The sequence below is a fragment of the Phyllobates terribilis genome, unplaced genomic scaffold (assembly GCF_046119375.1).
Source record: "Phyllobates terribilis strain yellow unplaced genomic scaffold, ASM4611937v1 Scaffold_4__5_contigs__length_816908805, whole genome shotgun sequence".
In the NCBI taxonomy this organism is placed as follows: domain Eukaryota; kingdom Metazoa; phylum Chordata; class Amphibia; order Anura; family Dendrobatidae; genus Phyllobates; species Phyllobates terribilis.
Window position 1 is genome coordinate 463,063,988 of NW_027362764.1, and position 15,865 is coordinate 463,079,852.

Sequence of the window (15,865 nt, forward strand, 5' to 3'; positions counted from 1 at the left end):
TCTGTAAGGAGTCCAGTTACAGTCTAAGTCTGGAGTCTGCAGTCTAGAGTCTACAGTCTTCTGCAGCCAGAGAGAGGTTGTGAGCCCAGCTCAGACTCATTGAGCTCAGGTTAGCTAGCCTAAGGCGTGCCGACGCCATAAGAGCGGTGAAGAGTAGTGAGGCCTACTGCCAGTGTGAAGCCTAGTGAGGGCCCCGAGCGCGGCCGAAGGCAAGTGGAGAAAGCGAGCTACATAGGGGGCAGAGGAGCTTAGCCAGCTCACCCCAAGACCATATACCGGACACCGGGTCCGTGTCTGCAAGAATCTTTAGGGCCAGCAGAAACTTCCGGAACCTCTGGCGAACTACATGTCCCAGGAACACCAAAAGCTGACCGTTATCCCAGGGTCAGGAATCACAGAGGCCCAAGAGACCAGGGAGTGTGATCTCCAACAGAAGGCCCTACCACCAGGTCAGCCGGTGCAAGACAGAGACCAAGTTAGGCCTAGCTCCAGGCAGGTCATAAACTTATCAGGAAAAGGCAAGAAACAGGAGGCCCCACACCCGCTCACTGGGGAGAGTCCTGAAATGCACCCTTCACCCTACAGTGCCCTGGATCGTGCCTGAAACACCACCAGTAAAGGTACTGAAGTGAACTGTTGTGAGTGTGCCTATTCTTCTTCCGACCCGGCTGGGTCCCCTCTGTCCTGCATCCCTTCTCTTACGCTGCCCTGAGGCCCTGCTCCACCTGTGGGGAGCCGCAACAACTAAGCTGCCTGATCACCGGCCTCAGAGGACTGTAGCAGCGCTGGTGATCCTCACCAGACACCACGGGTGGCGTCACAAACTTTCCCTTTCCCATACACCTTTCCCCCAATTCCTTGCTTTTAAGAGTGACCCCAGGGTACGGCCCCGGGAGCCGGCCACCGCGGCATCCCCCAAAACTAGCAGCAAGGCCCGGGCACCGAGTCATCCCCATCCCCTGGGCGCATCATATCAAGGCTTGTTTTTTGCAGTATAGACTGTAGTTTTTATCATTACTATTTTGGGGTTATAATAACATTCTTATCTATTTTTAATATTTTTCTGGTAGGCAAAGTGATCAAAAAACAGTAATTAATTTATTTTTTTCATTTAGTTGTTCATCATTTGGGATATATTATATTTTATAAATTTGGACATTTGTACATGTAGTGATACTACATGTGCAATTGTTTTCCGTTTTTAGATTTTATTTAGAGTAAATCCTGGAAAAAGCAGAGTGATATTAAAAAAAAAAAATAGATATATTTTATTGGTCTCACTAGCGGACTTAAACCTGCAATCACTTGCTTGTTGTACAATACACTGCAACACAGTAGTATTGTAGTGTATTGTCAAATTACTGGCCTCTTAGGAAGCAGGACCCCAGACTGGGCTACATGGGTGTACAACATGACAAACACAGGGCATTTAGCAGCGGCGTTGACGGCGGTCGCAGCTACGGTGAAGTGTATCGCGGCGCACAGACACAATGGGTCAGCGCACCACAATTCAAGCTGCCAGCCAATCAGAGGCCAGCAGCTGACATCTCCATGCACATGATGAAGCGCATGGCAGTGACGTCACGTTCACAAGAGAATTTGTGTGGCGGGGGACTGAAGGAAAGGTGAGTATTTTTTAAAAAAAATAAGTGACCATACTAGTAAATGGATGACTATGGGGGTGCATTATACTTTATGAATGACCATGGGCTGTGCATTATACTACATGGATGACTATGAGCTGTGCAGTATATTATATGGAGGACTATGAGATGCATTATACTATATGGAGGAGTATGGCGGGTGCATTATATTTTTTCTATGGATCCCCATGACTTCTATGTACACCCCTTTTAAGTATAATGGTTTATTTTCTTCTATGAGAAAAGACCAAAAAAAAAGTTTGTACACCAGCTAGGTGTCAGTTAAAAAAAAAAACATAAAAATCCCCTAAAATCAAGCAATACTTTTTTATACATTTTTTAAAAACCTAATTATATAGGTATATACTTCCAATTAGAGACATATAATAACGTGTAACAGACTGATAGGTATATTGATAAGGTTGATAGGGATTCATTAAGGGTAAAGATATAGACCTAAAATGCCCCTAAGATGACCCTAAAAAGCTCACCCTACCTTGCAGTGGAGGTTGGCACCCTAAATATGCAAAGTGGTGGCCCCGTTACAAGTTGACTGGCCCTTATTGGTCCTATTATATATCCTATCAGTAAAATACAAACACATGCCAAACAAAAAACTCAGAACATATTGCATCTTCCCCAGGCCTTAGGATCTCCATCCAAAAAAATTAAAGACAACAGCCTGTAATTACTTAATAGGCACAATAGGCATCTTCCCCAGGCCTTAGGATCTCCGTCCAAAAAGAAAACAAGGACAACAGCCCGTAATTACTCAAGTCACAAGACCACAATCAAATGGTCAGTTGCCCACCAAAAATGCATATACACCCAAATAGTATGACAGTATTAAAGTAGTCAAATGTTCACTATATCATACCTAACCATAGCATCTATTATTTTAACAACAGTGTATACACAGCTCAATAATATATTGCTCAAACCCGAGGCCCAAGGAGAAACCATAAGTAGGATATATATATTTCTATACCCTCAGGTATATAGGGGGGTGAATGATTGAACTTATGTATCCTATTAATGGTTTCTCCTTTTGTCTCGGGTTTGTGCAATATGTTTTTGAGCTGTGTATATGTGGCGCCCCTGAGGGTTCGGTCGCCACAGGGGTACTGCATCTCTTTAATGAGGTGTGGTATCTCTCCTTTGAAGTAAGGACGGTGCAGCTGTCAGGACCCCACCTCTGCATCCAACACTACACCTCTCCCACCTGAGGGGGGCTTTTATATGCACCAGGGTGCTGCCCCAGCCAGGATAAGTGGAGATGGGGGAACCAAAGTAAGGGGGAACCTAGTAGTGGGTGAGGGTGGAGTACACACTTAGAGGTTACACGTACAAAATTCATATTTAATAGCCAGCCATCTTAAGTTCAAGGTCTTTTGATTGTGATCTTCATCGCTGAACGTGGCTGACATGGTCCTCGTACTCTGGCCTTGAGTTAACGACTGTCTCTACCCGGTCAAGGTCCTTACTTAAGAAGGCCTGGAGGGGAGCGGAGGAGTAGAGCTCCACAGGCAAAAGGATCCCAGGGGGATGCAGACGGAGCGGTATACGCCACCTGTCCTCGCTATTCTGGCCTAGTCAGAGGGATTCCTGCTGCAAAAAGGGTACCGGCCCCCGATATCTGACTCTGTCACTTCAAGTCTTAGTCGGAGAAGCCCAGAGGCTCAGTGGATCCCACTGGGTAACGGATGGAGCGGAGTCGCCACCCGTACCCTTGTTCTGTGCATAGTCCAGAGGGAGACCCGGCCTTAGTACACGCACCACATACGGACAGGAGAGGACCTAGTGGGAAAGTCTAGGAACACTCTGGTGCGGGGTCCTGACCAAAGCACCTGAACTACCCGGAGGTTGTCGGACCCCCGGTTCTGGTGGCCACAGCGTGCCGTGAGGAGCAGGGAGAAGCCTTGCAGCTGTGCATTCTACCGTGAGTAAAGCTTGGAAGACTACCCCTATGGCCTCCGGTTCCTTATTGCAACGCGGCACCGCACTGCACCGCACCACTACAACTCCCATCCTCCTGTTCTCTCTGCCCTGAGGCCCTGCTCCGCCTGTGGGGAGTAGTACCATCTTCTGCTGCCACTACATCCCGCCTCAGGGAACTGCCGCAGCGCTGGTGGCCATCACCAGACACCACAGGTGGCGTAGTCAATACAACCACTCGATTAACACCAACTCTGAAAGCCCATTACATCTTTTAATGTGACGGCCCTGGGCATGGGACGGGTCCAGGCCACGGCTACATCCCCCAACATCTGACCCGGCTCCGAGTACCCCCCATCTTCCCAGGGTGGGCTGTGAGCGTCACATATACACTGTTGGACTGTTGGTAAATTATAGAAGATAAGGTTATGTAATGATATAGCTAACATTTGACTACTTTAAAGGTGTTGTCCGGTCAAAAGTGATAATTCTGTGTGACTGCAGACTTATGAATCCCCCAGCGCAGGCACTGTGCTCTCTGTACACTTGTATTGAGTGAGGCCGCACCCTCTAGTCGGACGCGCCCACTGGCTGTCCACGTCACTAGACGAGGCGTGGCCTCGCTCCATACAAGTGAATGGAGAGAGGCGGCGCTGAATGGCCGGGGTTAAGTATAACAGGTACATAGACTCCGGTCCCAGGTCTCATACCGGCGACTGACTGCAGACAGACTGACTGCAGACTTATTACTTTTGATCAGACAACCCCCTTAATACTGTCATACTATTTGGGTGTATATGCATTTTTGGTGGGGAACTGGCCATTTGATTGCAGTCTTGTGACTTGAGTAATTACAGGCTGTTGTCCTTGTTTTGTTTTTTGAACGGAAATCCTAAGGCCTGGGGAAGATGCAATATGTTTTGAGTTTTTTGTTTGGCAAGTGTTTGTATTTTACTGTATTTATAATAGGACCAATAAGGGCCAGTCGACGAAGAGTGGGGGCGACACTTCGCATATTTATGGTGCCAACCTCCGCTGCAAGGTAGGGTGAGCTTTTTATGGTCATCCTAGGTCTATATCTTTACCCTTAAAGAATCCCTATCAATACACCTATCAGTCTGTTACACGTTATTATATGTCAATAATTGGGAGTATATACCTATATTATTAGGTTTTTAAAAAATATACATATACCAAAATGGGGAATATATACCAGGATAGAGCCCAGGATAAGGGACATATAGCAGAATGGCTGATATATATATACACCAGGATGGGGCCAGGATGAGAAACATTATATCATTTATTCAGGGTGGGGATGGTCAAAATCTTAAACCAGGGCCCATCATACTCTAGTTATGTCACTAGCCTTTAATATATTCTCCCCCTTCCTCCCTTGGCTACTATGCTAATCGTTAATCGTTGGGGGGTGGGGTGGGGGAATTGCGCATTTCCCATTTCCAATGCCACATTCACAACTTAAAGTGCCATTTTAGAGGTTAAACTGCAGTATCAGAAGCCTGAATTTTTAATTTTATAAATGGGATCCTTCAAATCTATTTTTGAATTTATACCAAAATTTCTGCAATCGTTTTTGTAGAACTTTTATGAAAGGTAGCCATAATGATAGTGCGAACAGAGCCTATGTTGGAAGACATTCCAGACAACTTTAACAGGAAGCTCTGCTTTAGCAAATGATCTTTACGTCATGAGCCCTACGCTTAAATGTCCGCTAACTGGTTATTTATCTGAAGTTTTATATGAAATCAAGGGTTAAATCAGTTTTGGACATAATTCTTATGAGTAAAAAAAAAATAAAAAATAAATTGCAGCACCTTCACCACCCGGCTTAAAGTCTCTAATGTGAGTGCAGAGGTTGTTTGCTTTAAATGTTAGCCCAAAATTATTAGTATTAATCACAATTTTAATTATATACTTTCCAAAATGTCTAAACCATAAACAGTTAATGGAGCATAACCGTTTCCCAGTAATGTGATGTTCTGCAATATAGCAATAACACCACATTATCCCTTGGGAATTAGGAATTTCTAGACTTCTGTTTCCAGTATTTGTGTTTACTGAACAGATTCCTCTTGGTACGGCCTTAGGAAATGATTAACATATTTTCCAAACCACATTTTTCTAAAAATAATGCACTCATAAAAGGAGCATGGTTCACTATTTAAATAAATACATATGCATTTTAAAGCAAGATATTTGCATTCTACAAAATAATGCATTATATGTTTAACCTCCCAATGTAGTATCTATAAGCAAAAGATTTAAAAAAAATGTTCCAACTTGACAACCCATTTTCTAAATAGAAACCCCCTGTGGGCTTTTGTTGCTGTATCCCCGGTTATGATAAGTGGAAGTTGCTTGTAGCATTCATAGTAAACAATCAAGTATAGGTGATCAGGTTATACCTGCTACATGCCCCAGCCATTATACCACTCATTTTCAGTTGCAGATTTATTTAGATAAAAAGGCTTTAGGTACCGTAGCAGAATAAAATGTGGAACATAACAACCATTCACCACAATAAAATTAAAGTAAAAATGAATTAAAATATTTGTTTTTTTACAAGAAATGATAATCTCCTCTCCATATCTTCTTCCAAGAGCCTTCTCCTGGTGAATCTATTCTTGCAAATGTTAATTTTACCAACAAAGATCAAAACAACTTTTTCTGGACAAACTCATATCTAAATCTAGTCATAAACCTAATGGCTACTTTTGCAGCCAGGCAGAACTATTTTGAGAACTGTTTAGAATTTTCTAAAATAACTAAGGAAACTACAGTATACTAATCTTACTGATCACCAACCCCCTCTGGTGGCTACGCTTCCTAGGTCCCTTGATGGTTTCCATATCCACCTCTAAGGCTATGTGCCCACGATGCAGAAATGAAGCAGAAAATTTCTGCAGCATTTCTGCATCTCCCTGACAGAAAAAATGCATGCGGATTGTACATGCGTTTTCCTGCGTAATAAATGCGGATTCACATGCGTTTCCGCATGCGGATTGACAAGCGCTTTCAAAGCGATTTTAGCATCACTTTGAAAGTGCTTGACAACTAGGTCACACTATATAAATCCATGCAAACAGCATGGATTTATATAGTGTGACCTTTAAATGGTTAAAAATAAAAAAATAAACCTGATACTTACCTTCCGATGGCCCGGCGTGTGCTGCTGCGCTCGATCCTGGCTGCCGGGATATCGCGATGCCGTGTACTGAAGGACCTACCGTCACATGACTGTGACGTCACCGCAAGTCCTACAGTACAACGCGATGTGCCGGCAAAGGAGAAGGAGCGCAGCGCGGCCCATCAGAAGGTAAGTATAATCTTTATTTTTTATTTTATTCTTTTTTTTACAGTTTTTATGGTACCTGGGTGTGGATGAGAGTCTCCTCTCCTCTACACCCGGGTACCATCCGCACATTAGAACGCACCAATTACGCAAGTACAGATGCAGCCTTGCGTTATTGGCGCATTCTAATGCAATTCAATGGCGGCGAAAACTCTGCGCTTCCGCAAAATTAATGGACATGCTGCGGATTTTTGAGTGGAGCATAAACGCTGCGGAAAAATGCGCAGCATGGGCATTGAAAGTGCAGAATTGCATAGGGGACCATGGCAGAAGGCTTACCATGCGTTTATCATGCGTTTACGCTGCGGAAATTTCCGCACCAAAAACGCATGGAATACGCATCGTGGGCACACAGCCTAAAAATCACGTCTGTGAAATGAACTGTAGCAATGAATGGCTCCAAAGGTCATTTATCCAGGTTGACTCAATATTGCATCTGGAAGTAGGGACCATTGGGGAAAGCAGTAAATATCGGAGCGCGTGATCAGTAAGGTCTCTATTCTAGACCATTCTGATCAGTTTTCAAACTCATTTTGATCAGATGAATAATCTCTTCAAAAGGTTATAAATCAGATATCTCTAACATACATGGCAGAGAATGGACTGACATTTTTATTCTAAGAAGATATGGTTGTGATCCACACCTTAATATTTTTCCCGAAACCCTTTATCCTGTTCACACTTGGCACATGGTAAAGACATGATAGCTAGATGACTGACAGATCTGTTTTAAATGGACACCACCAAATCTGGAAAGACCTAATTGAATTTAACCCCTTGCAGACAACCCAATTTTTAGTTCTTGACCATGGCTCATATTATGACTACCCAACTGTTTCTCGCTTTCGTCCCTGACTTTGACTTTATGGATTTGATCTAGCGTCATGACGATTTTTCTAACTTGCTCCATCGGCCAGGGGTGAAAGAGTGACGGACAGGGATCGGCTAAACTGTGGGAAGCGACAACTCCCCCTCACACCTCCTTCTTTTCTAACCTCTTAAATGCCACTGTCACGCTGCTGCTAGTTTTGATCGTAACAGTTAGTCTCGGATTTGGCTGTATGATATAGCTGATGAGTACAGAGCACACTTAGATCCTGAGCTCATTCCATACAGTAAGAACGAACATTCACCGTAAATGTATGTCAGATGTCACAAAGGGGTAACAAGAGTTGTTCAGGTTTCTGTTATGGTTCCAGTATTGTACAGAGCCCTGTTTTTACCTTCAAAATAAAATCAGAAGAAAACCTCAAGAGATTCCCCTTAAAGGGAATGGGTCACCAGAAAATGATCTATTGTGTAAATCTGGTTTTTATGTTACATTTAGAGGAAAAAATTCCAGATCATTATCTATCTTAAGACAAAAAAAAACCTTCAAACTCTTGTAATTCATACATTGGCACCTAGGCCTTATGCACACTTCCTGTTTTGTATAATGAAAGATAAGAAATTGATGAAAAAGATCCATCACAATCGGTGATGTCAAAGCTCCCCTCCTCCCTCTTCCTACCCAATTGCCTTCACCCAGATTAGAGGCCCAGAAAGCTTCTATACAAAAGATGGGGTCTAAATCAGTTTATTGCTGCTAATGTCTATGTGCCCAATACTAGGAGTCTTAAATTAGGCCTCATGACCAGTTTGACAATTGCAAACTTTCCTTAATAAAGATTGTGATATGAGAGAAAAAATCATCAAAAATATATTTAAACATGAGAACCTGATTTAAACAATAAATCATTTTCTGATGACCCATTCCCTTGATGCACATGTCAAAAGGACATTATACTTGAAAAAGAGTCTTCAGCCCACTTGAGTCAGGCCTGTATTTTGTTACACACCTATCCCGGGTATGGGCTCTGCTCCCTACACCCCGGTCCGCTAAACTTTCTTGTCAAGTAGCCCAGCGTTCTTCCATGTGTTGATCTTCCTAGGACTATATAAGGCTTCCCAAGACACACACCTGTGTCTTGGTATTAAGACTTTATACTAAGACTTTTAGTTTGTCTGTGCACAGTTTCTGTCCATATGATATCTCCTAGCTGCTTGAGTCCTTGAGTTTCCCGTCCTTGAGTTTCCTGTCTGTGGCTTTCAGTACCACTGTTAACTGTATTCGGTCTCCACAACGTCTCCTGCCTGCTTGTGGCTTCCATGGTTTTCAGACTTTCTAGTTACTCCAAAGTTCTGTTTGCCACCTGCCTGCGGTTTCCAGGACGTCTCCTGTCCACTTGTGGCATCCAGGACCTCATTAAGACTTTTAGTATCTCTGCTACATGTCCATCTGTGGCTTTCAGGATGTGTCTTGTGTGCTTGCAGCTTCCAGGACTTCTGCTACAAGTCCGAACCATTAATGTATCCCTATGGTTAATTAGAAAAATATAAACCCAGCATAGTTAATCCATTACAATAATATAAATCTTTATTAATCACAGCAAACAGAAAATTAAAAATTCATAGCCCCTAAAAAACCCTTTAAAACCTAAAGGTCAGTGCGGTACAAAGATGGTGGTATAACAGCAAAACATATATAAGAACAATTGCAATCAATTATGTATAACTGCCCTTAAGTCACTATTGCATATAAGTATATAATATACTTCCTATCACCAAACAAATTAGTAAGTTAGTAAAGCCATATAAAGCTGTGACTTATGGCAGTAATCAATCTATTAAAGTTTTAGTACCAACCATGTGCCATGTTTACAGTACCACACTGCCCAGTACCCATTGTGCAGTTAGTAATGGGGGCGTCTTATAGACACCCTCCATTACTAACCTGGGCTTCACGTCAGCCGCCAATACAAGGCTGATGTAAACCCCAACCCCATTACCCCACCGCTATAAGGCAGTGGGAAGAGCGAGGCTAAGCGCCAGATTTGGGGCATTTTATGGATGTGCCATTTCTGGGACTGCTGAGCGGTGATATTAATAGCCGCAGAGTGGGCTAGTATTCATGGCCCCTTCCCTGGCTATTAATATCAGCCCGCAGCTGTCTGTTTAGCCTTTTCTGGTTAGATTTTATAGGGGGACCCCACATCAATTTTTTTCTGGGATCCTGTAATCTAGCCAGTAAAGACTAAACAAACAGTTGTGGGCTGATATTAATAGCCAAGGAACATTGTTGGCTAATGGCCCCTTTCCCGGCTACTAATATCAGCCCCCAGCGGTCGGCTTTCCCTGTGCTGGTTATAGAAATGACGCGGGAGCCCATGCCATTTTTTTAAAAAATTTTAGGCTCTGTGCCCATGGTCTGGAAGTAACAGCGCCTTGGAGGCATATTTTTTGCTGCATCCAAAATGTTGCATTCTATTGAACGCAGGTAAATCCACATGTGTTCACTGAACCATGCGTATTTACCACATTCAATACATTCTAGTGGTCAATTTTCTGCTGCGGAGACTAGCGACTCCGCAAGAGAATTTGACATGCTGCGGTCCTGAAAGACGCATCGCATGTCAGTGTCCACGGGTGATTAGCAGCCTCTGATGCACACATAGTGGACATGGGATTTCTAGAGATTTCATCCACTATGCTGTAACATCTGGACGCAGCGGGTTTGACACTGTATAAACAAGCAGCGTCAAATCTGCAGAGGCTCCTGATCGTGGCCACGTACCCAAACTCACCCGCAGCATGTCAATTTCTGTAGCGGACACTAGTCTCCACTGCAGATTTTGACTAATTGAAGTGTCACTATTTGCGGTGGATTCACATGTACCGACAACAAAAGTGCGACATCAGAACACAGCATTTTGGAGGCAGCAAAAATACGCTGTGTCCAAAGTGCTGCTGAGTGCTGATCGGGGGGACGTAGCGGATAATAAAATAGCTGTGAGCTGTTAATAATGGCCAGGGACCATGTTTGCCTAATGGCACCTTTCCAAGGCTAAAAATAGCACCTCACAGCTGCCCCAGAAATTACATGAATGGAAATGCTAATGAGATTGGGTGAATGGGATTAGCTGACACCTAGCTCTTTTGTTGGTGACGACAAAGTGTCAATCAGACCCTTTCATCACCAAACCTAATTAAAGTAAAGTAAAGAGTTAAATAAACACACAGACACTGAGTAAACACTTTATTTGAAATACAACAGACACATTTTTTAATCATTTAAATTAACCAATATACTCACCCCAGTTCTGACAGTAATCCAAGGGTTTAAGCAATGTCCCACCAAATAACTTTATATAGCTCCAAAAAGCATTCATTGATGTACAAAAACGCTTAAAAAAACACTTAAAAAACGCATTAAAAAAATGGCAAAATCATGGCAAAATCGCACGTTTTTTCTGCAGCGTTTTTCCTGCCAAGGAGATGCAGAAACCCTCAGGAAATTTCTGCTTCAAATCCTGAGCGTGCGCACATAGCCATATATGGCTTTACTAACTTACTAATTTGTTTGGTGATAGGATGTATATTATATACTTACATGCAATAGTGACTAAGGGCAGTTATACATAATTGATTGCAATTGTTCTTATATAGTTACATATAGTTACATAGTTTTTAAGGTTGAAGGAAGACTAAGTCCATCTAGTTCAACCCATAGCCTAACATGTTGATCCAGAGGAAGGCAAAAAAAAACAATGTGACAAACACTAAGCTCCACATTGGGGAAAAAAATTCCTTCTCGACTCCATACGACAATCAGACTAGTTCCCTGGATCAACGCCCTATCAAGGAATCTAGTATTTATAACCTGTGATATTATACTTTTCAAGAAAGGCATCCATGCCCTTCTTAAATTTTAACAGTGAATCACTCATTACAACATCATGCGGCAGAGAGTTCCATAGTCTCACTGCTCTTACAGTAAAGAATCCCCGTCTGTGATTATGATTAAACCTTCTTTCCTCCAGACGTAGAAGATGCCCCCTTGTCCCCGTCTCAGGCCTCAGAGTAAAAAGATCAGTAGAAAGGTCTTTGTACTGTCCCCTCATATACTTGTACATAGTAATAAGATCACCCCTAAGCCTTCTTTTTTCCACAGTAAATAACCCCAAGTGTAATAACCTGTCTTGGTATTGCAGACCCCCCAGTCCTCTAATAACCTTGGTCGCTCTTCTCTGCACCCGCTCTAGTTCAGCTATGTCTTTCTTATACACCGGAGACCAGAACTGTACACAGTATTCTAAGTGTGGTCGCACTAATGACTTGTATAGAGGTAAAATTATGTTCTCCTCATGAGCATCTATGCCTCTTTTAATGCATCCCATTATATTATTTGCCTTTGCAGCAGCAGCCTGACACTGGCCACTAAACGTGAGCTTGTCGTCCACCAATACACCCAGGTCTTTTTCAGTTACAGTTTTGCCCAGTGTTTTACAATTAAGCATATGATTATACATTTTATTTCCTCTGCCCAAGTGCATTACCTTACATTTATCCCCATTAAAGCTCATTTGCCATTTATCAGCCCAAGCTTCTAGTTTACATAGATCCTCCTGTAATATAAAATTGTCCTCCTCTGTATTGATTACCCTGCAGAGTTTAGTGTCATCTGCAAATATTGAAATATTACTCAGTATGCCCCCTACAAGGTCATTAATAAATATGTTAAAAAGAAGGGGGCCCAATACTGACCCCTGTGGTACCCCACTGTTAACTGAGACCCAGTCTGAGTGTTTTCCATTAATAACCACCCTTTGTTTCCTATCACTGAGCCAATTCTTAACCCACATACATATATTTTCCCCTATCCCCATTGTTCTCATTTTATGTATCAACCTTTTGTGTGGAACCGTATCAAAAGCTTTTGAAAAGTCCATATACACAACATCCACTGCATTTCCTTGGTCCAGTCCAGAACTTGCCTCCTCATAAAAACTGATCAGATTAGTTTGACAGGAACGGTCCCTCGTAAACCCATGTTGATATTGGGTCATGAGATTATTCTTCTTCAGATACTCTAGTATAGCATCTCTTAGGAAACCCTCCAGGATTTTACCCACAGTAGAGGTTAAGCTTACCGGCCTATAATTTCCAAGTTCAGTTTTTGTCCCCTTTTTGAATATTGGCACCACATTTGCTATACGCCAGTCCTGTGGTACAGACCCTGTTATTATGGAATCTTTAAAGATTAAAAATAATGGTCTATCTATGACGTTACTTAATTCCTGCAGTACTCGCGGGTGTATCCCATCCGGATCCGGGGATTTGTCAACTTTAGTGATTTTTAGACGCCGCCGTACTTCCTGCTGGGTTAAGCAAGTGACATTTACTGGAGAATTTTTGCTATCACTAATCATGTTTTCTGTCATGCGATTTTCTTGTGTAAATACGGTTGAAAAAAAATCATTTAGCATATTGGCTTTTTCCTCATCCTCATCCATTTCACCCAGACTATTTTTAAGGGGGCCAACACTATCATTTTTTAGTTTTTTACTATTTATGTAGTTAAAGAATATTTTGGGGTTATTTTTACTTTCTCTGGCAATGATTCTCTCTGCCTCAATCTTTGCTGCCTTGATTTGGTTTTTACATAATTTATTTAATTTTCTATATTTATTTAATGCCTCATCACTACCTACTTGCTTTAGTTCTCTAAATGCTTTCTTTTTGTCACTTATTGCGCCCCTTACAGCTCTATTTAGCCATAGTGGTTTCCTCCTATTTCTAGCATGTTTATTCCCATAGGGTATATATTGTACACAGGTCCTATTCAGGATGTTAATAAATGTCTCCCATTTGCTTTGTGTAGTTTTATGTCTCAGGATATCGTCCCAGTTTATTGCACTAAGATCATCTCTTAACCGTTGGAAATTTGCCTTCCTGAAGTTTAGTGTCCTTGTAACCCCTCTACTACACATCTTATTAAAGGTTACATGAAAACATATTATTTCGTGATCACTATTACCCAAGTGACCCCCAACTCGTATATTTGATATGCAGTCTGGCCTATTGGTTAATATTAGGTCTAGCAGTGCCCCCCTTCTTGTTGGGTCCTGAACCAGTTGTGAAAGGTAATTGTCTCTCATAGTAGTCAAAAACCTATTTCCATTACTTGAACTACATGTTTCTGTCCCCCAATGTATTTCAGGGTAGTTGAAGTCTCCCATAATAATGACTTCTCCTTGAGTCGCTGCTTCATCTATTTGCTTTGCGAGGATATACTCCGCTACTTCCATTATTTTTGGAGACTTATAACAAACTCCTATCAGTAATTTATTATTTTTTCCCCCTCCCCTTATCTCCACCCACAGGGACTCTGCATTGTCATTAGATTCACATATATCCTCCCGCAAGACAGGTTTTAAGGATGATTTTACATATAAACACACACCCCCCCCTCGCTTGTTTGTACGGTCATTTCTGAACAGACTATAGCCCTGTAAATTAACTGCCCAGTCATGGCTCTCGCCCAGCCACGTCTCAGATATCCCTACCATGTCATAATTATTTTCCAACAAAATTAATTCTAATTCCTCCATTTTGTTGGTGAGGCTTCTGGCATTAGTGTACATGCATCTTATGTATCTCTCTGTACCTCTATTACTTCTTACTTTATTGACTGTTCTAACCTCACCCCCAATTTCTTTATTTGTGCCCAGGTCACTATCTGCACTATCTTCCCCACCTATAAAATGAATACCCTCCCCCCCAATCCCTAGTTTAAACACTCCTCCAACCTTCTAGCCATTTTCTCCCCCAGCACAGCTGCACCCTCCCCATTAAGGTGCAGCCGGTCCCTAGCGTAGAGTCTGTAGTCAACTGAGAAGTCGGCCCAGTTCTCCAGGAACCCAATCCCTTCTTCCTACACCAGTTCTTGAGCCACTTATTTATCTCCCTAATCTCCCGTTGCCTCTCTGGCGTGGCACGTGGTACCGGAAGTATTTCATAGAATACCACCTTGGAGGTCCTTGCTTTCAGCTTGCAGCCTAATTCCCTGAAATCATCTGTAAGGACCTTCCACCTACCTCTAACTTTGTCATTTGTGCCAATGTGCACCATGACCGCTGGGTCCTCACCAGCCCCTCCCAGTAATCTGTCAACCCGATCAGCGATGTGCCGGACTCGAGCGCCAGGTAGGCAGCACACTGTTTGACGATCCCTGTCTTTGTGACAGATTGCCCTATCTGTTCCTCTAATAATTGAGTCCCCCACTACCAGCACCTGCCTGGCCTGCCCTACTCTCCTATTTCCCTCTTTACTGGAGCTGACACTCCTCCGGCTTTCAGGGGACATGCCTTGCTGCAGTAGTGCTATCCCTGTACTATCACTCCCCTCATCTGCCAACTTTGCAAACTTATTGGGGTGTGCCAGATCAGGACTAGCCTCCCTGGCACTCTTCCCTCTACCACCCCTTCTAACTGTCACCCAACTAGCGACCTCACTGTCCTGCAGCTCCCGACTACCACCCTCCCCCACATCTACCCCAGTGAGCTGCTGCTCAGTGAGCAGCAGACTCCTTTCCATGTTGTCAATGGATCTCAGTGTTGCAAGCTGCTCATTTAGATCCAGTATCTGGGCTTCCAAACGCACAACGTGCACACATCTCGCGCAGCAGTAAGCAACCTCGACCGGCTGTTCAAGGAATACATACATGTGGCAAGATGTACACTGGATAGCATTGTCAATAATGGAGCTCATTTCCTAATGGGGACTGCAATATACAGAATGTTAAGTAAAAAGTAAAGTAAAGAAATTAATGAAATACAGTCAGCAATTCAGTCCAAAGTCCTCCCTTCCAAACTCCCTGAATACAAAGTCACTGAAAAACAAGTCACACACTTACTTTCGTTCGCACTTACACTCCGGACACACGCAGCTCGTTCACACTCGCAAACTAAGAGATTTAAAGAGGTTTTTTTTTTTTTTTTTCCCTTTTCCAGCAATGCACCCTTCACCTCAATGCACTTTCAAAGTTGTGCTGTTATACCACCATCTTGGTACCGCACTGCCCTTTAGGTTTTAA